Source organism: Oncorhynchus mykiss, chromosome 4 (genome assembly GCF_057628025.1).
Source record: "Oncorhynchus mykiss isolate SJ-2025 chromosome 4, ASM5762802v1, whole genome shotgun sequence".
NCBI classification, from domain to species: Eukaryota; Metazoa; Chordata; class Actinopteri; order Salmoniformes; family Salmonidae; genus Oncorhynchus; species Oncorhynchus mykiss.
In genome coordinates this window covers 51,700,076-51,727,758 of record NC_143025.1, presented here as the reverse complement: position 1 = coordinate 51,727,758, position 27,683 = coordinate 51,700,076, and the positions used below count along the sequence as shown (strand labels likewise).

At 42.7% G+C, this 27,683-nt stretch overlaps 2 long non-coding RNA genes across 2 annotated transcripts in view; both read right to left on the bottom strand.

Annotated features, from left to right (window-relative positions):
* The window catches only part of LOC149984051 (uncharacterized), a 615,207-nt gene that overhangs the window by 436,016 nt on the left and 151,508 nt on the right, over positions 1 to 27,683 (bottom strand). The gene's annotated exons all lie outside the window — the stretch shown is intronic.
* On the bottom strand, positions 4,458 to 8,822 carry LOC149984054 (uncharacterized). The gene is made up of 2 exons (XR_016495605.1): positions 7,892 to 8,822; positions 4,458 to 7,413 (listed from the first exon to the last, which is right to left on the bottom strand). It is a non-coding gene; the product is annotated as an uncharacterized LOC149984054 (long non-coding RNA).

Below are 27,683 nucleotides of genomic sequence, written 5' to 3'. Positions count from 1 at the left end.
TTACAGCTGTAAGTCTCTTGGGGTATGTCTCTATAAGCTTGGCACATCTAGCCACTGGGATTTTTGCCCATTCTTCAGGGCAAAACTGCTCCAGCTCCTTCAAGTTGGATGGGTTCCGTTAGTACATATTAATCTTTAAGTCATACCACAGATTCTCAATTGGACTGAGGTCTGGGCTTTGACTAGGCCATTCCAATACATTTAAATGTTTCCCCAATATGCTTAGGGTCATTGTCCTGCTGGAAGGTGAACCTCCGTCCCAGTCTCAAATCTCTGTAAGACTGAAACAGGTTTCCCTTAAGAATTTCCCTGTATTTAGCGTCATCCATCATTCCTTCAATTCTGACCAGTTTCTTAGTACCTGCTGATGAAAAACATCCCCACAGCATGATGCTGCCACGACCATGCTTCAATGTGGGGATGGTGTTCTCAGGGTGATGCGAGGTGTTGGGTTTGTGCCAGAAATAGTGTTTTCCTTGATAACCATAAAGCTAAATTTTTGTCACATCTGACCAAAGTACCTTCTTCCAAATGTTTGGGGAGTCTCCCACATGCCTTTTGGCGAACACCAAACGTGTTTGATAATTTTTTTCTTTAACCTGTCTACGATACTGGTTCCCAATTGGGAATCAACCCTCCCACGTGCAGCTGGAACGGTGGCGCATGGAACGCAAAAATATTCTTAAAAATATTTAACCTCCACACATTAACAAGTCCAATAGCTCAAATGAAAGATAAACATCTTGTTCATTTAGCCAGCAAGTCAGATTTCTAAAATGTTTTACGGCGAAAACATAGCACATATATATGTAAAACCACCACCAGACACAGCTCATTTCAATAGCCAAAACATGCAATCAACAAACGCAGGATTAAAAAATAAATCGCTCACTAACCTTTTGAAAATCTTCATCAGATGACAGTAATATGACATATTACACAGTACATATTTTTTTTTTCAATAATATGCCATTTATATCCATAAATGTCCATTTACAGTGAGTTCACCTTCAGAAATTACTCAAAAACGCCCGCAGGAAATCTATGTAGCGCGGCAAGATAACGTAAAATAGACATCATAAACTTTGACTAAATATACATGTTCTACATATAGTTAGAAAGATACACTGCTTCTTTATGCAACCGCTGTGTTAGATTTATTTTTAACGTTACAGAAATCGCACACTATTCCATATTGTGAGACAGCGCTCAGTTCCAAGCTACATTTCCACGTAATGTTGGAGTCAACAGAAACACAGATTTAAGCATAAATATTCCCTTACCTTCGATGGTCTTCGTTCAGAATGTTCTGGAAGGCTTCATACTTACCCAATACATCGTTTGGTTTCAAGTCTTGCGTCTTTGTATTAGCTACTGCTAATAACATCAGCTGAAATGCACCCAAAACGTCCTCTGGTCCGGATAAGTTGCGCATCAAAACTTCAAAATTACACATTATATGTCGACTAAACAGGTCAAACTAAGTGCAGAAGCAAGCTTTATGATGTTTTAGACGTGCAAAACAAACTTCAATTCAATCGCCCATCGTCTGCCCTTCTCTTCAGTGCTGGAAACAAAGGAATGACTGTGACCAATTCGCGCCCATACGCACAGCCTATTCTCTCGTGGCACGCACTAATTTCACTCCCATAGGGTCAATTCTCGCGCGATTTGAACGGTTTGAAGCTCTAATGAAAGAGGACATCTAGCGGAAGAGATAGAAAGTGTCCCCAGAATCATAGCTGGTTGGGAAGGGTGGGGGCATGACGTCAAAGTTGCTCCAACTTTCATGGCCACAGAAACTAGTTTGGAAGAATGCCTGCCCTGTGAGTTCTGCTATACTTACAGACATAATTCCAACGGTTTTAGAATCTTTAGAGTGTTTTCTATCCAATAATAATTTTTATTTGCATATATTAACAATTTTTGAAAGATTTTTTTTCCAGTTTACTAGGGGTACCCAATCTCTCCAAAGGGGGCGTATGTCTGCCATATCCTCAACAGGTTTTAAGCAATGGCTTTTTTCTGACCACTATTCCATTAAGCCCAGCTCTGTGGAGTGTACGGCTTAAAGTGATCCTATGGACAGAAACTTCACTCTCCGCTGTGGAGCTTTGCAGCTCCTTCAGGGTTATCTTTGGTCTCTTTGTTGCCTCTCTGATTAATGCCCTCCTTGCCTGGTCCGTGGGTTTTGGTGGGCGGCCCTCTCTTGGCAAGTTAATTGTGGTGCCATATTCTTTCCGTTTTTTAATAACGGATTTAATGGAACTCTTGGGATATTCAAAGTTCCAGATATTTTTCTGGTGTCCGTTGACAGCTCTTTGGTCTTGGCCATAGTGGAGTTTGGAGTGTGACTGTTTGAGGTTGTGGACAGGTGTCTTTTATACTGATAACAAGTTCAAACAGGTGCCATTAATACAGGTAACAAGTGGAGCCAGAAATCTTTCTTGTTTGTAGGTGACCAAATACTTATTTTCCATCATAATTTCCAAATAAATTCATTAAAAATCCTAAAATGTGATTTTCTGCATTTGTTTTTCTCATTTTGTCTGTCATAGTTGAAGTGCACCTATGTTGAAAATTACAGCCCTCTCTCATCTTTTTAAGTGGGAGAACTTGCACAATTGGTGGCTTCAAGAGGGCCACCATTGTTCCTGTTCCCAAGAAAGCTAAGGTAACTGAGCTAAACGACTACCGCCCCGTAGCACTCACTTCCGTCATCATGAAGTGCTTTGAGAGACTAGTCAAGGACCATATCACCTCCACCCTACCCGACACCCTAGACCCACTCCAATTTGCTTACCGCCCAAATAGGTCCACAGACGATGCAATCTCAACCACACTGCACACTGCCCTAACCCATCTGGACAAGAGGAATACCTATGCGAGAATGCTGTTCATCGACTACAGCTCGGCATTCAACACCATAGTACCCTCCAAGCTCGTCATCAAGCTCGAGACCCTGGGTCTCGACCCCGCCCTGTGCAACTGGGTACTGGACTTCCTGACGGGCCGCCCCCAGGTGGTGAGGGTAGGCAACAACATCTCCACCCCGCTGATCCTCAACACTGGGGCCCCACAAGGGTGCGTTCTGAGCCCTCTCCTGTACTCCCTGTTCACCCACGACTGCGTGGCCACGCACGCCTCCAACTCAATCATCAAGTTTGCGGACGACACAACAGTGGTAGGCTTGATTACCAACAACGACGAGACGGCCTACAGGGAGGAGGTGAGGGCCCTCGGAGTGTGGTGTCAGGAAAATAACCTCACACTCAACGTCAATAAAACTAAGGAGATGATTGTGGACTTCAGGAAACAGCAGAGGGAACACCCCCCTATCCACATCGATGGAACAGTAGTGGAGAGGGTAGCAAGTTTTAAGTTCCTCGGCATACACATCACAGACAAACTGAATTGGTCCACTCACACAGACAGCATCGTGAAGAAGGCGCAGCAGCGCCTCTTCAACCTCAGGAGGCTGAAGAAATTAGGTTTGTCACCAAAAGCACTCACAAACTTCTACAGATGCACAATCGAGAGCATCCTGGCGGGCTGTATCACTGCCTGGTACGACAACTGCTCCGCCCACAACCGTAAGGCTCTCCAGAGGGTAGTGAGGTCTGCACAACGCATCACCGGGGGCAAACTACCTGCCCTCCAGGACAGTTACACCACCCGATGTCACAGGAAGGCCATAAAGATCATCAAGGACATCAACCACCCGAGCCACTGCCTGTTCACCCCGCTATCATCCAGAAGGCGAGGTCAGTACAGGTGCATCAAAGCTGGGACCGAGAGACTGAAAAACAGCTTCTATCTCAAGGCCATCAGACTGTTAAACAGCCCTTGAGTGGCTGCTGCCAACACACTGACACTGACACTGACTCAACTCCAGCCACTTTAATAATGGGAATTGATGGGAAATGATGTAAATATATCACTAGCCACTTTAAACAATGCTACCTTATATAATGTTACTTACCCTACATTATTCATCTCATATGCATACATATATACTGTACTCGATATCATCGACTGCATCCTTATGTAATACATGTATCACTAGCCACTTTAACTATGCCACTTTGTTTACATACTCACCTCATGTATATACTGTACTCGATACCATCTACTGTATCCTGCCTATGCTGCTCTGTACCATCACTCATTCATATATCCTTATGTACATATTCTTTATCCCCTTACACTGTGTATAAGACAGTAGTTTTGGAATTGTTAGTTAGATTACTTGTTGGTTATTACTGCATTGTCGGAACTAGAAGCACAAGCATTTCGCTACACTCGCATTAACATCTGCTAACATCTGTATGTGACAAATAAAATTTGATTTGATTTGACTAAATACTTTTTTGCCCCACTGTATACTGAGATCAGGTGACACTTAAATAAAGTCCACCTGTGTGCAATCTAACTAATTATGTGACTTCTGAAGGTAATTGGTTGCACCAGATATGATTTATTGGCTTCATAGCAAAGGGGGTGAATACATATGCCCGCACCAATTCTTGTTTTTTCGAATTTAGAATTTTTTGAAACCATTCATTTTTTTCACTTCACCAATTTTGAATATTTTGTGTATGTCTATTACATGAAATCTAAATAAAAATCACCCTCTTCAATGACCTCAAGTTTCTACCTAATAGGATCAAGAGTATTACTGTATTACTTAAATGCATTTTATAGCTAACAAATGGCACCTCATACACATATGATACAACAGGCAGGAACATCCTGTGTTTTTCTTCTTATAGCAGTTGACCATACCAACATTGTCCAATGAATAAAATGTATTCCTTTAGTTTTTACATTTTGTTCAGATACAGAAATTAAAGGGGAAGTTCACCCCAACGCACTTCTGGGCCCTTTATAACACTTGTCTGGCCATTTGTCAGTACCTCAGTTTTTAGTGTGAGTATTTAGATGTAGGTAATAAGCGGATTCTCCCCCCGCCTTCTCCATAGTAATTCCATTCAATGTCAAAGTCCATCATAAATACCTCCCAAACACACTGCTCTGGATACCCATGACTGGAATATTCCTTATACATTGGCAAGAAAAAGTATGTGAACCCTTTGGAAATACCTGGATTTGATCAGTGTCAATGGTCATAGAATTTGATCTGATCTTCAGCAGTCACAAAAACACAGTAGACAAACACAGTCTGCTTAAACTAATAACACACAAACAATTATTCATTTTCATGTCTTTGTTGGACACACTGTGTAAACATTTATGGTGTATGGAGGAAAAAGTATGTGAACCCTTGGATCTAATAACTGGTTGACCCTCCTTTGGTCGCAATAACCTCAACCAAATGTTTTCTGGAGTTGCGGATCAGACCTGCACAACGGTCAAAAGGAATTTTGCACCATTCCTCTTGAGAAAACTGTTTCAGTTCAGCAATATTCTTGGGATGTCTGGTGTGAACCGCTCTCTTGAGGTCATGCCACAACATTTTAAATTGGGTTGAGGTCAGGACTCTGACTGGGCCAATCCAGAAGGCGTATTTTCTTCTGTTGAAGCCATTCTGTTGTTGATTTACTTCTGTATTTTGTGTCGTTGTCCTGTTGCATCACCCAACTTCTGTTGAGCTTCAATTGGCGGACAGACAAACATTCTTCCGCAAAATGTCTTCATAAACTTGGGAATTCATTTTTCTGTCGTTGACTGTCCAGGTCCTGAGGCAGCAACACAGCCCCAAACCATGATACTCCCTCCACCATACTTTACAGTTGGGGTGAGGTTTTGATGTTGGTGTGTTATGCCTTTTTTATCCACATAGTGCTGTGTGTTCCTTCCAAACAACTCTGTGTGTTCCTTCCAAACAACTCAACTTTAGTTTAATCTGTCTACGTACCGTAGACTCGTGAACAGAGATGTTAGCATGTTCCAGAGATTTCTGTAAGTCTTTAACAGACCCTCTAGGATACTTCTTAACCTCATTGAGCATTCTGCACTGTGCTCTTGCAGTCATTTTGCAGGACGGACACTCCTAGGGGAGTAGAAACAGGGCTGAACTTTCTCAATTTATGGACAATTTGTCTTGATATGGACTGATGAACATCAAGGCTTTTAGAGATACTTTCCTGCTTTTTGCAAGTCAACTATTCTTAATCTTAATCTTAGTTCTTCGATATCTCTTTAGTTCGAGGCATGATTCACATCATGCAATGCTTCTTGTGACAGGCAGGCAGATTGTGAGTGTTTTGTATATTTGTATGTTTTTTATAGTGCAGGTCAGCTCTAATCTCGTGTCATTGATTGGACTCCAGGTTAGCTGAATGCAATTAGCATTTGGAGAAGTAATTCGCCTAGTGTTTCACATTGTTTTTTCAACCTACACTGTGAATGTTTAAATGATGTATTCAATATAGACCAGAAAAATACAATAATGTGTGTGTTATTAGTTTAAGCACGCTATGCTTGTCTATTGTTGAGACTAAGATGAAGATCAGATCATATTTTATGACTAATTTATGCAGAAATCCAGGTAATTCCAAAGGGTTCATATACTTTTTCTTGCCACTCTAATTACTTTCTTGCCTCAATTTTTAAGAGTGGGGTCCACAGTCCGAGACAATGTTCTGGGGGAGTCTGTGTGGTCAAAAGACATCCTTGGCCGAGAGCAATTTGGGTAAGGTGATGAAACGGGGATGCCTTGGAGAACCGATTGACGACCATCACGATAATGGTCGGCCCTTGGGATGGAGGTCACCCTGTGATAAATTCTAAGGACAGTTGGAACCAGGGCTGGACAAGCAAGATCGGGATGAACAAGCATTGGTCCGGAGGTGAAGTGTCTCTTGAGCTCCTTAAATGCCATGTGAGCCTCTGAGGTCCAGAAAAAAACAACTCTAGAATTGGGGGGTTTGGGCCATGAGAGGCACTGCCACAGCACCAAAGTTGTGTATAAAACATTTTAAAAAATGGCCAAAACCAATGACCCGATGTACTTGTTTAAGTGAGGCGGGACGGGACAGTTGGTGACGGTAGAAATAATGTGGCCCAGTAAGGAGACTTGGCATACGTCGACCTCGCACTTCTCTATCTTGATGTACAGCTGACTCTGCAAGTGGCATCTCAGGACTTGGCGGACTTGCAGGATCTGTTCAGGAAGCGTCTTAGAGAAGATCAGGATGTCATCGAGGTAAGGAAAGACAAACGGATTCACCATGTCCCTAAGAGTGTCATTGACTAATGCTTGGAAGACTGACGATGCGTTCGATCATCCGAATGGCTTGACCAAATATTCATAGTGACCACTATGGGTGTTAAAGGCAGTTTTTCATGTATCTCTCTCCCTGACTACAGGCTTACTGGGCGCTTAGACTTGGGCTGTGGTTCCTCCTGGTCCTTGGCCTGTTTAGAATACTCCACGGCTTCTCAAATCTCCTGAAAGATGTGTAACAGAATAACAAAACAAAAAAATATAAATTAGTCCTAATTACTCTTCCCTTGCATACTCCTGAAAAAAATGTTGGATGAGGCATGAGTGGAGGAACCTTGGGTCCCCTCTTTGAAAAGGGTGTGAAAAGGATACAAACATTGAATTTCTCATAGATAAAATCTGAGACAGTATGGTTCATTGTCCTATCCTAATGTCCACTGTCCTCTCCTTCTTCCATTCCCTCCCAGGGAGGTATAAACAGAAATAGAGTGAAGTGCAAAGCAGGATGTCATCAATCTTCTATTATTTTTAACCAAATCAAACTTTTACACAAAGTGGGAATAGGGACTGGTTCGAGAGTAAGAAAATACAAATGATTACAGGTGATAAGAGGGAAGTAGATGGGAGAAAGGGGGATGATCAATCTGTTCATAAGAGGCATTCAACCAGACAGTTTGTGGTGAAATGTGATGTGTTCTATACCTGCAGCTGTAGTGGCTCGTGCACGTCCCGCATTTTCGTTGTGATCTAGGATGGCAAGCCAGCTCCTTGTCTCCATAAATGGATACTTTAACAATTTTTGGGAATGTAGGTCAAAGCGTTGTGTAACACCTCCAATTCTCCTGTAATTATATAAAACTGATATGTTTTATTATCAACATTTTGACTTAAAAAATAATTATATTGTATCAACATTAATCTATTTACTTTTTGTAGTGGAAGTAATTTTATGCAATCAATAGTACTACATAAACCTGTGAAGCCTAATAGCAAAGAATATATAATTTCTTATCAGTATAATGGGAAAGGGGAGTGCATCACTAAGCAAAATGAACAAAACCGACAGTATAACGTTACAGTAAGTTAGTAGCTAAGCTAAAAACATCACAAACTAGTTCAGGTAATGGCAAACAAATAACATTGTAAATTACTTTGTGGTGACTAGCTACAGGTGTTAGCAACTTAGCTAGCAGGCAAGTTAGCTAGATAGCAACATTCCTTAAATAGTTGAGTCTTTCCTGTCCATGGTGGAAAGATGGTGGGAACGGAACCCGGTTTCAAATGGTCCCTATTGTAGTGATCGCTGCACATGGTCAACCGCAGCTGGTAAATGACTTCAGGTGTTGTATCGACACCATTAAAAGGATGTTTGATGGCCTGCAGTTATGCCTGACACAAAGCTCCATCGCAGACAGGAAAAGAGTGGTAATGTGCAGAGTATTTGTATCTGACAGGAACATTATTGCATCAAGGTACAATGCAGTTAATTCTGGCCAACGCTACTCAGCTACTCGACTACTAACATACTTTTCTTCAGATATTACTAATCACTAGCCTGGCTACTAGCTAACTTTCCATCTCTCTGTTTGCTTCTTTCACTTTCTGCAACATCCTGCTTACTGTGTTAACTTCCTTTCTTGAAGACCAATAGTAAGACACTCTAAGATTGATAATGACATTAGGCGGGCTTTGTCCCTCTTCCTGTAATTATCAATCATATAACCATTAATTTGTCAATTCCATGCCGAGGCATCAGTCGTTGTTTATGAAACAATAAATACTCATAGTTTTTAATGCATTTTATGTAATTTCAAGAATTCAGCATTTTGACATAAAAAGATATCAGAGATCTAAATACAAAACAATGGACCTGAAGACTGTCTGGGGTACTGACAGGCAAGTGATATGAAAGGCCCAGAAGTACTGTCACTATGAATAACAATTTCCCTACCAGAGCAATGACTGGTCCCATAAAATCTCTCCGATCATCTTCAACTTCTGGAGTCCAACTTGCCCCAGTCCCATTCCCCTGCCCAGGACCATTAGAGATGATGCCCACCACAGAGGACGGCGTCGCAAGTCCTAGGAACTCGGCACTTTGGGAGCCAGTGGAATCGATCAGCCTTTCAGCCAAAGTTCTAATATCCATTTCAGATTTCAGCTGAGCTTAACTTTGAACTTCAGCCAGTGTTAGCTTCAGATTCTAGTCTTTCTTATAGGAGAGGAGTTGCTTCAATCTGGTATACCAGATGAGATGTGTTGGCTCAATTGGCCGTCTCTCTATTTAATGCCAAATGTCCTTTGATCCTTCATCATATATGGGTAACCTTTTGTTTCTACTAACAATATTTTGGGGGTTTTGGTGTAACTTCTAAATCATACTTTTTTTTATTTTTTATTATTCGAAATGCTGTTCATGTCATCACTAATTCCAATATATGTTCTTTACAGATACACTACATGGTCAAAAGTATGTGAGCACCTGTTCGTCGAACATCTCATTCCAAAATCATGGGCATTAATATGGAGTTGGTCCACCTTTGCTGTTATAACAGCCTCCATTCTTCTGGGAAAGCTTTCCACTAGATGTTGGAACATTGCTGCGGGGACTTTCTTCCATTCAGCCACAAGAGCATTAGTGAAGTCAGCCACTGATGTTGGTTGAGTAGGCCTGGCTCGCAGTCGGTGTTCCAATTCATCCCAAAGATGTTCGATGGGGTTGAGGTTAGGGCTCTGTGCAGGCCAGTCAAGTTCTTCCACACCGATCTCCACAAACTATTTCTGTATGGACCTCGCTTCGTGCATGGGGGCATGATAATGCTGAAACAGGTAAGTGCCTTCCCCAAACTCTTGTCACAAATTTGGAAGCACAGAATCGTCTAGAATATCATTGTGTGCTGTAGCGTTAAGATTTCCCCTCACTGGAGCTAAGAACCCTAGCCCGAACAATGAAAAACAGCCCCAGACCATTATTCTTCCTCCACTAAACTTTACAGTTGGCACCATGCATTCGGGCAGGTAGCGTTCTCCTGGCATCTCGCCAAACCCGGATTTGTCCGTCAGACTGTCAGAAGGTGACGCTTGATTCATCACTCCAGAGAATGAGTTTTCACTGCTCCAGAGTCCAATGGCGGCAAGCTTTACACACTCCAGCCGACACTTGGCATTGCGCATCGTGATCTTAGGTTTGAGTCAGAGGCAGTTTGGAACTAGGTAGCGTGTGTTGCAACTGAGGACAGATTATATTTATGCACTATGCGCTTCAGCACTAGACGGTCTTGTGTGGCCTACCACTTCGCGGCTGAAAGCATTTCGCTACACTCGCATTAACATCTGCTAACCGTGTGTATGTGACAAATACATTTTATTTGATTTGAAACGTTGTTGCTCCTAGACGTTTCCACTTCACAATAACAGTAGTTACAGTTGACCGGTGTAGCTCTAGCAGAGCAGAAATATAACGAACTGACTGAACATCCTATGACGGTGCCACATTGAAAGTTACTGAGCTCTACAGCCAATGTTTGTCTATGGAGATTTCATGGCTGTGGGCTCGATTTTATACACCTATCGGCAACGGGTGTGGCTGAAATAGCCGAATCCACATATTTTTGTGTATATAGTGTACCATTGACAGTGGAGATGTGGTTCATGGTGGAGACATCAAGGCAGACCCTCCAGGGTTGTTTTGTTATATTTTAATTAAAGGTTTCAATCCATATGATAATCTTGTCACAGTCAAATTACTGATAGAGAATAAATCATGTGGTTGTGTTTTGTCTATTCCAACAATGTTGTAGGACATTACGCATAGCATGGTGGCTACATAATGGTGGACCTAAAAGCCAATAAAATACTTGACATCTAACTAGTGCAGATACAATTAGAACTTTATATTTTCACCAATATCTACATCAAGAACTCTTAACGTTCATGTATGTCCTGCAGAGCAATGAGGTTGGAAACAGCCAGTGGATGGAGAAGGAGGGCTTTACTTGGGGCTCAGGACGATTCCGGTGAGAGTTATCTGGCCAAATTATATTACTTGGGGCTCGGGCCGATTGGGGCTACTCTAGATGATTACACGGGTTGCTTTAAATAATATGCATTTCATTATTGATTTATTTTTCCATATTTTGCTCATTGTTTCTGTGATCAAAAAATACAATTAACATTCATATGAAATTATTTAATGGTCCTTTGTAGTATTTTGATACTTTGTGCAAGGCAATTGCTAAGCATTAAAAGCTTTGTGGATGGAACCTCCCGAGTGTTGCAATGGTCTAAGACACTGCATCCCAGTGCAAACTGCATTTCTACAGATGCTGGTTTGAAACCCGTGCCGGCCGCAACCCGGGAGACCCATGAGGCGACACACAATTGGCCCAGCGACGTCCGAGTTAGGGGAGGGTTTGGCCGGCTGGGATGTCCTTGTCCCATTGCACTGTAGTGACTCCTGTGGCGGGCTAGGCACATGCATGCTGACACGGTCACCAGGTGTTCGGTGTTTCTTCCGAGATGGGTATAATTTGTATGTATAAAATGTATAACAGTAATATTTAAATTCCTTAATCGGGTAATTTTGTATACATTTATTTAAATTTGCATCGGGCCGCTTCTGGTAAGATGCCGGCAAAGTCGAGCTGAATACTGGTAGATGGATACGGACGGATGTACTTGGGCCGATTCTGGGCAGTCATTCATTTTGATTCCAGGCCGAGTCCGACACCCGATTCCAGGCCGATTCAATCAGTTCCTGCCCTCCGGAAGAGGTCTGCTTCTGGGCCGATTCATCATCGCTAGCTGGGTATTGTTTACTATGCATGTCATTGTAAAATCTTTCCTGAATAGCTGATACCATTCTGCTTCGAAATTAGTGATTTATTTTTATTGTTTGGTGTCAAAGGATAGGTAAGAGACTTGGACTGGCAAAGGTGAAGTACTGTGAAGAAGTATGCCTTGGAGGAAAAGTGTTGTGAATCACGTTCACTGGTCATTCTCAACATCAACGCCCGGGAAGGAGGCAGTGGCCAAGTGGAATTCAGTGGCCAACCACATATAGAACGTCCACCATCATGAGAATACTTTTTCCCCAACTGTCAGCACCAGCCTCTCATTGGTGAACAGACCAGGCAGTGGCTCAAGACAAGTAAGTATAATTTACATGCATTTATTCTGTTGTATTGTTTTTCAATTTCCTGTGTTGTGATATGAAATAATTTTTTCATAAATTGTCAACCTCTTATTCATCTTTGGAATAGATACAGCCGCATGTCAGAAGCTGAACTCAAAACTACTGGAACCAAGACTTCTGAAGGACATCGAGAAGATGAGTCGGAAACTATTCAGACCTCTTCCCTTTTTCAACATTTTGTTATGTTACAGTCTTATTCTGAAATGGATTAAATCTCAATTTTACAACTCAGTGAAAACACGCTTGGAGTTTTCCAAAAGGCTCTCAGACCATGATAAATAAGATTCTCTGGTTTGATGAAACCAAGATTGAACTCTTTAGCCTGAATGTCAAGAGTCACATCTGGAGGAAACAAGGCATGGTGGTTGCAGCGTCATGTTGTGGGGATGTTTTTCAGCGGGACTGGGAGACTACTCAGAATAGAGGGAAAGATGCATGGAGTAAATTACAGAGAGATCCTTGATGAAAACCTGCTCAGGACCTCAGACTAGGCGAAGGTTCAGCTTCCAACAGGACATCGACCCTAAGCACACGTCCAAGACAACTCATGGGTGGCTTCGGGACAAGTCTCTGAATGTCTTTGAGTGGCCCAGCAAGAGCCCGGACTTGAACCCGATTGAACATCTCTGGAGAGACCTGAAAATAGCTGTGCGGCGACACTCCTTATCCAACCTAACAGAAATAGCGTCATAGCGTTATACCCCTGAAGACTCAAGGCTTTAATTGCTGCCAAATACTTATGTAAATGTCATATTTCAGTGTATCATTTATACATTTGCTAAAATTTCTAAAAAACTGTTTTTGCTTTGTCATTATGGGGTGTTGTGTGTAGATTGATGAGGGATTTAAAAAAAAAAGTAGAATAAGGCTGTAACGTAACTAAATGTGGAAAATGTTCAGGTGTCTGAATACTTTCCAAATGCACAGTATGTAATTAGAGGGCCATTGCAGTTAACAAAGGTCATTAGTACAATGCTTTTTGCAACGGTTGCTGTGTTTCCTTCTAGACTGCATCTGGCTGCGATGCATTATAATGAAAATGCAGAGCAAGCCCATGTATCCACCTCAAAAGGAAAACTCCAATATGCCATCTTCTATCTGAAATACAAGCAGGGGACTACACTGTGCAGGCCTTGAAGAGACATTAAACTTACAGTGAGTTATTTTTGACACCAATAGTCATAACAAATGGCATGTCAATAAAAATAAAATGTCTCAACTCTGCTTTCTCTTAACCCATTCTAGGCTATGTTGACACCCTCCTGGATCTGCTGTTTGGAGATGTTGTGGAAAGGCCACGTCCCTATCAGGAGCTTTTGGAGAAGGTGCCTGTTCCTGAATACCTCTGCGCCAAGACACAAGTCCCCCTTCAGATTTCCCAGTGAATCATAAAGGTCTGTTTATCTGAAAGAACTTTGAATGTTTACTGTGTGTGTGTGTGTGTGTGTGTGTGTGTGTGTGTGTGTGTGTGTGTGTGTGTGTGTGTGTGTGTGTGTGTGTGTGTGTGTGTGTGTGTGTGTGTGTGTGTGTGTCTGTGTGTGTGTCAAGTAGCTCACACTAATACATGCATACACACCCATTTGTCAACACACTGTCTTCCTCTGTGTCCAGATCAACCAAATGCTGACATCTCCAAAATCCCACTGTCTGAACCCACTGACGGAGTTGGCAAGAAACTACATATGATCGCAAATACTGAGCTTTTGTTGGGGTTAGTGGGGTGGGAGACAGATGGAGAGAAAAGGAGTTACCGCACAGGGAGGAAAATATCTCCATTATGAAGGAGACCAGTGAGAGAATATACACAACTATTTGCCTGGTCTCAGAAGAGGTACAGGTATGGTCTTCCCTCTCTATAATTATAGAGCCATTGAGGAGTGGCTGAGGGAGGACGAGAAGGAGGAGCTGGCACAATGACAGAATGGATACCAGATGAGGAGGGCCCTGTATTAGACCATCTACGTCTGTGATGCTCAGCAGGAGAAAGATTTGTCTTAGAGGAAGATCCTCCTTTCTTCCTTTCTCTCTGTCTCCCCCTCCACTAACACCAACACAAGCTCAGTATTTGGGATCATATGTAGGTATAATACTAATACTAAGTCTCCTGTGAACAGGTTATCTTTGAGGAAGTTCCAGTTCGCTTTGAGTTGTGCATATGAAGACAAAGGCTGACAAAGTTAGTGTGAGCAACTTACCCCCTACATGACTAACACACAAACACACACATATGCTCTCTCTGTTTATCTGTCTCTCACCCTTCCTTTATCTCTGACCTTGCCGCCCTCCTAAATACACCCCCTTCGTGCTGCATTTCCAAAAGTGTCCTATTATTCATCACCTACGATATTGTGATATGCACTCAATGGCCAGTTGATTACATACACCACCCCATTCACAAAAATGGTTTGCTCCTACAGACAGTGAGTCACGTGGCCATGGTTTGCTACATAAAGCAGGTAGACAGGCATCCAGACATTCAGTTACTGTTAGATTGAATGTTAGATTGTTAGAACGTCGGTGCCAGGTGCGCCAGTTCCAGTATCTCAGAAACGACCGGCCTCCTAGGCTTTTCACTCACAACAGTGTCTAGGGTTTACAGAGGATGGCATGACAAAAAAAAAGATCCATTCAGCGGCAGTCCTGTGGATGTAAACAGCTTGTTGATGAGAGGTCGAAGGAGAATGGCAAGAATCATTCAAGTACAACAGTGGTGAGCAGAACGGCATCTCAGAATGCACAACTCGGCGGTCCTTGTCACAGATGGGCTATTGCAGCAGACAACCACACAGGGTTCCACTCCTATCAGCTAAAAACAAGAAAAAGTGACTCCAGTGGGCGCTCGATCACCAAAACTGGACAATTGAGGGGTGGAAAAACATTACCTGGTAGGACGAATCCCGGTTCCTGTTGCGTCATGCTGATGGCAGAGTCAGGATTTGGCGTAAGTAGGTAAGTCCATATACACATTCCACCTGGTGTCAATGGTACAGGCTAGTGGTGCAATGGTGTAGGGAATGTTTTCCCGGCACACAAGTGCGGGCAGAATTGCAAGTCCATCCACTTGCCTGATTGGCTACCCATTAAACTTGAGTGGACAGTGACAGCATGGAATTCAAATTAGGAGATGGACAGGTGTGTGAGGGGGAAAAGATAAAATATCCACTTCGGCAAAACGTGTAGCCCTGTGCCACCACCGTAGCAACCAGATGCTCTCAGATTATGAGAGAACATGTAGTCAGATGACGAGACCACCACGGACACGACCGCCGCTTACACCTTCTGCTAAAAAAGCAGGGAAGACTAAAGTACTAACACTAATTGCTGATTGCCTACGAGAGGTGAAATCTTTTCCTCTCCAATACAGGCACTGATAACCAGAGATTTTTTTACCCAAATTGTCCAGAAACTAACCAAATCTGACTGTCAACACACATTTTCAGTTCAGACAGCAATGATTAACTAGCTAACTAGAGAGACAACACTTTACTTCTATTGACCAAGCAATACTATACCAACAACGAGTTATTCAAACAAAAACTATACTCAGATATTATTTCAGAAATAGTAGAGGTCCCTTCCCAACTATAGATGGAGCACAATAGGACTAGGGTATAGGGGCACAATTTATACTCAGAGCTTCCCCTAACCATTGGTGGGGGAGATGCTAAACTGACCCAAGATCAGCATTTAGGGGCATCTTCACCCTTTTCCTGGGCTATGCATGTTGCTCCAATGTGAAAGATAATCAAGTGATGAGTGAGTTATTTTAAGTTTTAGTCAAATATTTGATTATTATTCACAGACAATAATATTATTTAGAGACATTCACATAATTAGCTCTGCTAATTAAATCGTTGTTTCCTGTATCGCACTGACAGATAGATATGGTAAGTATGACACGGACAAATGAACAGTAATTCTAAGGAGAGAATCACAAAATATTGATTGCAGTAAATGACCAACAGTATTACTGTTCAAGTTACATTCCCAAGTATTTACATTCCCAAGTGGGCTGTGAAATCCTTAGGTTTCTATCAGTATGTGAACGGAGGAGTCTGCACTTATTGAATTGTCATGGGAACCTTGCCTGGGGGTTAATGTAACGATTTACTCATGACTGCCTGTGGATGTGTTGGCTTGATTTGTTTGTTGAGTGCAGCCAGCCTGCAGGGTTGTCAGCATAGCCTTCACCTTCCCGTTAAGTGAGAGGATGTAGTGATTTCCTGAAGAGTTCTATCACCTTCGCTCATACCGACACATCATTTTATGTCAATGAGAGTGGATTATTTTTCTTATACTTAATTCACACAGGATTCATGGTATGTTGACTGTAAACAAAACATTGGGCAATGTTTGCATGATCGCCTTTCAAACAGTCCCATTATTACCTCTTTATTGCCGGCATTAACCATTTATACATCCATTGCTTACCCGGCAACAACGGGGGAGGCTGGAAGGTGGGAGCAAGAGACATGCAACTTTAACCCTGTTGTTGCGACCGTTGTCATGGTATCCTGGCCGTGACACAGGTGACATCAAAGCATTGATCAAATTCTAAATTCCTCTGATAGAATGTGCTGCGTTCATTTCTTCACATTCAGTAAGTTAGCTATTTTCAGCTCACCACACTTGTAAATAATTACCTTGAAATGTTTTAATTTTGTTATGGAGTATAAAAAATGGTCTAAAGATAAACTCAAAACGTTGTCAGATATGTTCTGTTAAATATTTGAGCTGGCTAGCCAGCTAGATAGCTAGCTAAAGAGCTAGCTACGAACCACAACATTGTCTAGAAAGTTTTAAACTGCACTTTTTTTGAGTAAAAAAAAATAGAGTAGGTAACGTTGCTATTTGGAACAGGCTGCTGCAATGCAGACTATCGATTTGTGTTTATAATTTTTCAGAACAACAAGGACAATTTTGAGGTTGGACAACAGTACCAAGTTCATGAATTAACGCGTGCCAAATCTGGTAAAATGAAAGGAAACGTTTTATACTGAGGCGTTGGCAGGACTTTTAAACATAAAACCGAATTGATGAATACCTCGGTTGGCGAAAAAAATAATATTACCAGCTTTAACTTCCAGATATAAAGAAAAGGCGTTAAAAAGAAGACAGAATGATAAAGTTGGCGGGCTTTCGTCTTAGGTTTTATAATAATAATAATACATTTCATTTTAAGAGCTTTTCACGACACCCAAAGTCACTTTACATACACAAGAAAATCAGCAGGATAAATATAGTGTAAATAAAATCACATTAAAATAAGTACATTTATAAAAGTACACTACACATAAGGACAGACTAACCTTGGAGAACACAAAACATAATGACGGACTAACCAAGGAGGTGAACTATATTATTATGAGTATAGTATAGTTTATAATGGGTTCAAGATGGCACCGACAGGCATGGCAGCTCTGCTTCTATCTCCTAAGAAACTTTGCCGGATGTAGTTTTTTTGCGTGATTTTCTTACTTTATTAGGCAAGAACATTTTTTGTGTTATTACAGACAGCTGTAAAGAACTTTTGGATATCAGAGCAGCGGTAACTCACCAGCATTATGACAAGAAATACAAGTTTCCCGAAATTGGATCGTTTGAACTTATCCTAGAGGCTGCTCCAAGACGTTGCCGTTGGAGAAGAGGTATTCGGAGTGGACATTTCATGAGGTATTCGGAGTATGTTTCATGATTAACTGCTCATGGTGTGATTTTGATAACATACAGAAACTCAAGTTATTTTGTTCACCCAACCTAGAATATCTCACAATCAAATTTTGACTGTATTACCTCCCAAGATAATTATCTTCGGTTATAGTCACAGCTGTGTATATTCCCCCTCAAGCAGGTAACACAACAGCCCTCAAGGAACTACATTGGACTTTGTGCAAACTGGAAACCACATATCCTAAGGCAACATTTATTTTAACAAATCAAATTTGAGGAAAATGCTACCAAAGTTCTATCAACACATTGCCTGTAGCACGTGCACTACAACATTTTTTGACTATTGTTACACTCCCTTTCAGGATGGCTACAATGGCCCTCCCCCTACCCTCCCTTCTGCAAATCAGATCACGACTCCATTCTGATCCTCCCTTCCTATAGGCAGAACCTCACACAGGAAGTCCCCATGCTAAGGTTTATTGAACACTGGTCTGACCAATCAGAATCTATGCTTCACAATTGCTTTGATCACGTGGATTGGGATATGTTCCGGAATGCCTCTGAGAATAACATTGACATATATACAGACATGGTGACTGAGTTCATCAGGAAGTGTATAGGGGATGTTGTTCCCACTGTGACTATTTAAACCTATCCAAACCAAAAACCGTGGATAGATGGCAGCATTCGCACAAAACTGAAAGCACGAACCACTGCATTTAACCACAGCAAGGTGACTATGGTTTAATACAAACAGTGTAATTATTGCCTCCGTAAGACAATCAAACAAGCAAAATTCCAGTACAGAGAGAAATTTGAGTCGCAATTCAATGGCTCAGACACTTGAAGTATGTGGCAGGGTCTACAGACAATCACAGATTACAAAGGGAAAATCAGCCACGTCGTGGACACGTCTTGCTCCCGGACAAGTTAAAGAACTTCTTTGCACGCTTTGAGGATAACACAATGCCACCGACGCGGTCCGCTCCCAAAGTGGGCCCTCGTTCTCCGTGGCCAATGTGAGAAAGACATTTAAGTGTGTTAACCATCGCAAAGCTGCTGGCCCAGATGGTATCCCTAGCCCCATCCCCAGAGCATGCACAGACAAGCTGGCTAGCGTGTTTACGGACATATTCAATCTTTCCCTATCCCAATCTGCTGTCCCCACTTGCTTCAAGATGTCAACCTTTGTTCCTGTACCCAAGAAAGCAAAGGTAACTGAACTAAATGACTTTCACCCCGTAGCACTCACTTCTGTCATTGTGCTTTGAGAAGCTAGTTAAGGATCATATCACCTCCACCTTACCTGACAACCTAGACCCCCTCAAATAGCATATCGCCCCAATAGATCCACAGATGATTCAATCGCCATTACACTGAATACTGCCCTATTGCATCTGGACAAGAGGATTACCTATGTAAGAATGCTATTCATTGACTATCGCTCAGCCTTCAATACCAGAGTACCCTCCAAGCTCATCATTAAGCTTGGGGCCCTGGGTCTGAACCCAGCCCTGTAACTGCGTGGCCACGCACGCCTCCAACTTGATCATCATTTTGGCAGATGACACAACAGTAGTAGGCCTGATTACCAACAATGACGAGACAGCCTACAGGGAGGAGGTGAGGGCCCTGGCGGGGTGGTACCAGGAAAATAACCTCTCCCTCAACGTCAACAAAATTAAGAAGCTGATCGTGGACTTCAGGAGTCAACAGAGAGAGCACGCTCCCATCCACATTGGCGGGACCGCAGTGGTGTACAAATCATTGACAATGTGAAATGGTCCACCTACACAGACAGTGTGGTAAAGAAGGAGCAACAGCGCCTCTTCAACCTCAGGAGGCTGAAGAAATTTAAACTTCTAAACTTTTACAGATATACAATTGAGAGCATCCTGTCAGGCTGTATCACTGCCTGGTATGGCAACTGCACTGCCCATAACCGCAGGGCTTTGCAGAGGGTGAGGTGGTCTGCCCAACGCATCCCCCGGGGCACACTGCAGGACACCTACAGCACCCAATGTCACAGGAAGGCCAAAAAGATCATCAAGTACATTAACCACCTGAGTCACAGCCTGTTCACCCACTATCATCCAGAAACTGAAACAAAATGGAAAAAACTGTTATATATTCTAAATATTTCTTAATTCCATTATTTTACTTTTAGATGTGTGTGTATTGTTGTGAATTGTTAGATACTACTGCACTGTTGGAGCTAGGAACACAAGCATTTTGCCGCACCCACATTAACATCTACTAAATATGTGTATGTGACCAATAGAATTAGATTTGATTTTGTAACAGTATGAGTGGGATATTACCAGTGTTGGGGAAATATAGTTTACCAAGTTATCAATTACTTCACACTGGAAGTAGTTAAGCTAGACTAAACCTACCCATAACACAAATATACACTGAGTATACAAAACATTAGGAACAGCTGCTCTTTCCATGACACAGATTGACCAGGTGAATCCAGGTGAAAGCTATGATCCCTTATAAATGTCACTTGATAAATCCACTTCAATCAGCGTGATGAAGGGGAGTAGACCGGTTAATGAAGGATTTTTAATAAGAGTGAATGAGCAAGACAAAATATTTAAGTGCCTTATGGTACTAGGTGCCAGAAGAACTGGTTTGAGTGTGTCAAGAACTGCAACGCTGCTGGGTTTTTCAAGCTTAACAATTTCCCATGTATATCAAGAATGGTCCACCACCCAAAGGACATCCAGACAATTTGACACAGCTGTGGAAATCAACGTTGGCCAGCATCCCTGTCGAATGCTTTCAACAGCTTGATGAATCCATGTCCCGAATCGAGGCTGTTTTGAGGGCAAAAGGGGTTGTTCCTAATGTTTTGTTCACTCATTGTTGTTTACTTAACTTTAGCAGTTCACCACATCCAAACTACTTTGTGATAAATTGTTACAGTTTATCTAAATCAGAAATGTTATAGATTACAAATTGCAGGGTCAGATCACTCTGGAGTCAGATGTTAACATAATGTATAATTTAGCCCATTAAACCCCAAAACCATGTTTCAAGTGAAAATTACGCAGGTCTGATGCCAAAAAGGAAATTCTTGCTTACTTTACTCATATTTTCTTTTCACAAAAAAAGTAGTGTGTACTTCGAGGAGTTATACAGCTACACGGCAAAAAAAGTGATTAACTACTGAAAACACTACCAGGATTTGAATATTGTTCAACTACGTACCACCAAGCTACTGCAAAATGTAGTTAAATTACTAGTTGAACTACATGCAGTTCACTACTCCCCAACACTGGATATTACTGAGCACGATAATTTCTTGAGCAAATTTTGTAAGTGTAGCAAGTGTTGAATTTCATGTTCTACATGTGAACAGTTCCATGCCTGATGTTAGTGTGTATTCATTTTGTTGGTGTAAGTGTTGTTATTAATCTTGCAAACTTCCTTCTCCTCCTGTCCCTCTTACCTCGTCCCAGTCTACTGTAACGTTACTCATGTGGAAGAGATTGCTTACTTTAAAACGGTCATATACAGAATCATTATCAATCTATGCAAAAGCACAGATTAATCTATTCAAATTGTATTTTTTACATGCGCAGAAAACAACTGGTGTAGACTTTACTGTAAAATACTTGCTTACCAGCCCTTCCCAACAATGCAGATTTAAAATAAAAATACACAAGAATAGAGCTAGAGTATTGTAATGACCTGACTAGATCATAAAGGACCAATTGTCCAGACAGGGGATTGAGTTTACGAATTTACGGTTTATTAAAACCTCTTAGAGCTACCCCCCTACTTTTTTAAATTTCCGACCTGAAGACATACCCAAATCTAACTGCCTGTAGCTCTGGCCCAGAAGCAAGGATATGCATATTCTTGGTAACATTTGAAAGAAAACACTCTGAGGTTTGTGTAAATGTGAATTGAATGTAGGATAATATAACACAATAGATCTGGTTTAGATAATACAATGAAAGAAATCATACGTTTTTAATTTTTATTGTTGTATCATCATCTTTAAAATGAACAAGATAAAACAAACATTCAGATAGGATGATGGGGACAATTTCAGTGAAAAATATAAGATAGCAACAGTACTTGTGCAAAGTGTCAGAATGATAACTTCCAAAATGAGTGTGCTACATGACATTTATCATGAAGTCACCCAGGTGTCCCACACAAGTAGCCCAAATGTACCCAAGTTGCCAAATTGGTGAAGGTATACATTTTGAAACAAATAGCTATATACAAAATGCCAAAATGGTATTCTAACACACCCCCCCAAAAAATTGAGAAAAAAATATGGGGAAAAAATATATACATTTACAAAATAACATGGGTAACTATTTACACACTTTCAATATTTGTAAGACCCTCAGTCCTCTATTAAATCAAATGTATTTATATAGCCCTTCGTACATCAGCTAATATCTCAAAGTGCTGTACAGAAACCCAGCCTAAAACCCCAAACAGCAAGCAATGCAGGTGTAGAAGCACGGTGGCTAGGAAAGACTACCTAGAAAGGCCAAAACCTAGGAAGAAACCTAGAGAGGAACCAGGCTATGAGGGGTGGCCAGTCCTCTTCTGGCTGTGCCGGGTGGAGATTATAACAGAACATGGCCGAGATTTTCAAACGTTGACCAGCAGGGTCAAATAATAATAATCACAGTAGTTCTAGAGGATGCAACAGGACAGCACCTCAAGAGTAAATATGAATAGTTTAGGGTTCCATAGCCGCAGGCAGAACAGTTGAAACTGGAACAGCAGCAAGACCAGGTGGACTGGGGACAACAAGGAGTCATCATGCCAGGTAGTCCTGACGCATGGTCCTAGGGCTCAGGTCCTCCTCCGAGAGAAAGAGAGAATTAGAGAGAGCATACTTAAATTCACACAGGACACCGCATAAGACAGAATAAGTACTCCAGATATAACAAATGGACCCTATCCCCCTGACACATAAACTAATGCAGCATAAATACTGGAGGCTGAGACAGGAGGGGTCAGGAGACACTGTGGCCCCATCCGACAGGGCCAAACAGGAAGGATACAACATCACCCACTTTGCCAAAGCTCTACACAATATAGTTCTGCTGAGGTATAATAAACAGATATACAGTGGGGCAAAAAAGTATTTAGTCAGCAACCAATTGTGCAAGTTCTCCCACTTAAAAAGATGAGAGAGGCCTGTAATTTTCATCATAGGTACACTGCAACTATGACAGACAAAATGAGAAAAAAATGCAGAAAATCACATTGTAGGATTTTTAATGAATTTATTTGCAAATTATGGTGGAAAATAAGTATTTACTCAAAAACAAAAGTGTATCTCAGTACTTTGTTATATACAGTACCCTTTGTTGGCAATGACAGAGGTCAAACGTTTTCTGTAAGTCTTCACAAGGTTTTCACACACAGTTGCTGGTATTTTGGCCCAATCCTCCATGCAGATCTCCTCTAGAGCAGTGATGTTTTGGGGCTGTTGCTGGGCAACACGGACTTTCAACTCCCTCCAAAGATTTTCTATGGGGTTGAGATGGCGTAGCAGTCAGACCCCTTGTCGTGTCGTGTCCCTTGTATATATCGTTTTTTACATATTTTTTTTCGTATATCTTTTAAAATATTTTGCTAAACCTCAACATCTAAATATTCTCCTGCAACCCGCCTCACCCAATGTAGCGTGGATCTGCTTTTTTTTCTCTAAAGTATCTATATTTACTTTGGATCTTGACCCCCTCAACTGAAGCTAGCCAGCTAACTACCAGCTATCAGTCAGCAAACCATTGCTAGCGGTCATCAGCTAACCTTTAGCTTGGAAAGCTCTCGCCAGTTCGAACAACGCGACTCTAACCAGAGCATAACAGGCCAATTATTTTTATCCCCGGATTCCCACCGCAAACGGAACATGTTCATCTGGATCTTCACAACTAGCTAACCGCAACCCCGGATGACTACTCCTGGCTAGCGTTTCCATCCTTTTAGCTTGAAGCTAGCCCGGTCAGAGCTCCTATGCTACCACCGAAGCATACTCCTGGGCTACAATATCCGGACCCACGACCGGTCTATCGATGTCACCGCTTGAAGAGGCATAACCAGACTTAACCCCATTGCGACGTCCCCCAAAGGCTAACTTTGTAGCCCTTGCTATCTGCTTGCTTGCTAATTCGGCCTGCTAACTTCTAGCCTGCCCAGTTGCTAGCTTGTTTAGCCCCGGTCTGCTAACTGCTAGCTTGTTTAGCCCCGGTCTGCTAACTGCTAGCTTGTTTAGCCCTGGTCTGCTAACTGCTAGCTTGTTTAGCCCCGGCCTACTAACTGTTAGCTTGTTAGCACAGGCCTGCTAACTGTCTGAATCGCCGTGTCCCCAGCCAGCCAAACCACTCACTGGACCCATATTTATTTAATCTCTTTTCGATTTTTAATTTGATTATACCTTCCGGTAACCTGCCTCACCCAATGTGATACGGAATCGGTATTATTTTTAACTTTTAGAACACATTCAAGAACCTCCAGAAGCTAACCAGCTAACTAGCTACAAGCTATTTAGTTATTGTTAGCCACTGCTAGCGGCTTTTACCTTCTGCACAGCCAGCCAGTTTATTTATTTATTTATTTTTTATTTTTTATTTAGCCTGGATAATACTCGCCAGTCTACCAGTATTGAACTGTCTCTCCACAACAACGCCGGATTTCTGCCGTAATCCCTGGTCCACTACTTCTGATCTTCACAGCTAGCTTGCACGCAGCACCGAAGCTATCCCTGAGGCCCACTTCCCGGCCTACTCAGCTGTTCACCCGAACCACACTCATACACGGCTAGTGCCCAATACTCCACCGGATCCTTGCTGTAAACTCTGGACCTTGGCTAACCCCACGAAGCTAGCACCAGTTAGCCGTGAGCCAGGCACATCTCCCTGCCAACCCCACCCCCCTACCACCCCCCCCTACCACCCCCGGGCTACTAACTTTAAACGCTGTGTCGCTAGCGTTGTGGCGGCTTCCCTGTCCCATCTACCGCTGCCCCCTGGACACTGTGATCACTTGGCTACATAGCTGATGCCTGCTGTACTGTCCATTAATCACGGTACTCCATTCTGTTTGTTTATGTTTTTATCTGTCGGCCCCAGCCGCACTCAGGCTCTGTGTGTAGTTAATCCGACCCTCTCTGCCTAGTCAACGCCATTTTCCCTGCTGTTGTTGTGCTAGCTGACTAGCTGTTGTTGTCTCACCTACTGTTTTAGCTAGCTCTCCCAATCAACACCTGCGACCAGTTTTGATAGACTTTAGCTGCACCCTCATACTACTCCTCCTCTGTTCCGCGGGTGATGTGGAGGTAAACCCAGGCACTGCATGTCCCCAGGCACCCTCATTTGTTGACTTCTGTGATCGAAAAAGCCTTGGTTTCATGCATGTCAACATCAGAAGCCTCCTCCCTAAGTTTGTTTTACTCACTGCTTTAGCACACTCTGCTAACCCTGATGTCATTGCCGTGTCTGAATCCTGGCTCAGGAAGGCCATCAAAAATTATGAGATTTCCATACCCAACTATAACATTTTCCATCAAGATAGAACTGCCAAATGGGGAGGAGTTGCAGTCTACTGCAGAGATAGCCTGCAAAGTAATTTCATACTTTCCAGGTCCATACCCAAACAGTTCGAACTACTAATTAAAAAAATTACTCTCTCCAGAAATAAGTCTCTCACTGTTGCCGCCTGCTACTGACCCCCCCTCAGCTCCCAGCTGTGCCCTGGACACCATTTGTGAATTGATCTCCCCCCATCTAGCTTCAGAGTTTGTTCTGTTAGGTGACCTAAACTGGGATATGCTTAACACCCCGGCAGTCCTACAATCTAAGCTAGATGCCCTCAATCTCACACAAATCATCAAGGAATCCACCAGGTACAACCCTAAATATGTAAACAAGGGCACCCTCATAGACGTCATCCTGACCAACTGGCCCTACAAATACACCTCCGCTGTCTTCAGTCAGGATCTCAGCGATCACTGCCTCATTGCCTGTATCCGCTACGGATCCGCAGTCAAACGACCACCCCTCATCACTGTCAAACTCTCCCTAAAACACTTCTGCGAGCAGGCCTTTCTAATCGACCTGGCCCAGGTATCCTGGAAGGATATTGACCTCATCCCGTCAGTTGAGGATGCCTGGTCATTCTTTAAAAGTAAATTCCTCACCATTTTAGATAAGCATGCTCCGTTCAAAAAATGCAGAACTAAGAACAGATACAGCCCTTGGTTCACTCCAGACCTGACTGCCCTCGACCAGCACAAAAACATCCTGTGGCGGACTGCAATAGCATCGAATAGTCCCCGCGATATGCAACTGTTCAGGGAAGTCAGGAAGCAATACACGCAGTCAGTCAGGAAAGAAAAGGCCAGCTTCTTCAGGCAGAAATTTGCATCCTGTAGCTCTAACTCCAAAAAGTGCTGGGACACTGTAAAGTCCATGGAGAACAAGAGAACATCCTCCCAGCTGCCCACTGCACTGAGGCTAGGTAACAAGGTCACCACCGATAAATCCATGATTATTGAAAACTTCAACAAGCATTTCTCAACGGCTGGCCATGCCTTCCTCCTGGCTACTCCAACCTCGGCCAACAGCTCCGCCCCCCCGCAGCTACTCGCCCAAGCCTCTCCAGGTTCTCCTTCACCCAAATCCAGATAGCAGATGTTCTGAAAGAGCTGCAAAACCTGGACCCGTACAAATCAGCTGGGCTTGACAATCTGGACCCTCTATTTCTGAAACTATCCGCCGCCATTGTCGCAACCCCTATTGCCAGCTTGTTCAACCTCTCTTTCATATCGTCTGAGATCCCCAAGGATTGGAAAGCTGCCGCAGTCATCCCCCTCTTCAAAGGGGGAGACACCCTGGACCCAAACTTTTACAGACCTATATCCATCCTGCCCTGCCTATCTAAGGTCTTCGAAAGCCAAGTCAACAAACAGGTCACTGACCATCTCGAATCCCACCGTACCTTCTCCGCTGTGCAATCTGGTTTCCGAGCCGGTCACGGGTGCACCTCAGCCACGCTCAAGGTACTAAACGATATCATAACCGCCATCGATAAAAGACAGTACTGTGCAGCCGTCTTCATCGACCTGGCCAAGGCTTTCGACTCTGTCAATCACCATATTCTTATCGGCAGACTCAGTAGCCTCGGTTTTTCTAATGACTGCCTTGCCTGGTTCACCAACTACTTTGCAGACAGAGTTCAGTGTGTCAAATGTTGTCCGGTCCTCTGGCAGTCTCTATGGGGGTGCCACAGGGTTCAATTCTCGGGCCGACTCTTTTCTCTGTATATATCAATGATGTTGCTCCTGCTGCGGGCAATTCCATGATCCACCTCTACGCAGACGACACCATTCGGTATACTTCCGGCCCGTCCTTGGACACTGTGCTATCTAACCTCCAAACAAGCTTCAATGCCATACAACACTCCTTCCGTGGCCTCCAACTGCTCTTACATGCTAGTAAAACCAAATGCATGCTTTTCAACCGTTCGCTTCCTGCACCCGCACGCCCGACTAGCATCACCACCCTGGATGGTTCCGACCTAGAATATGTGGACATCTATAAGTACCTAGACTGTAAACTCTCCTTCCAGACTCATATCAACCATCTC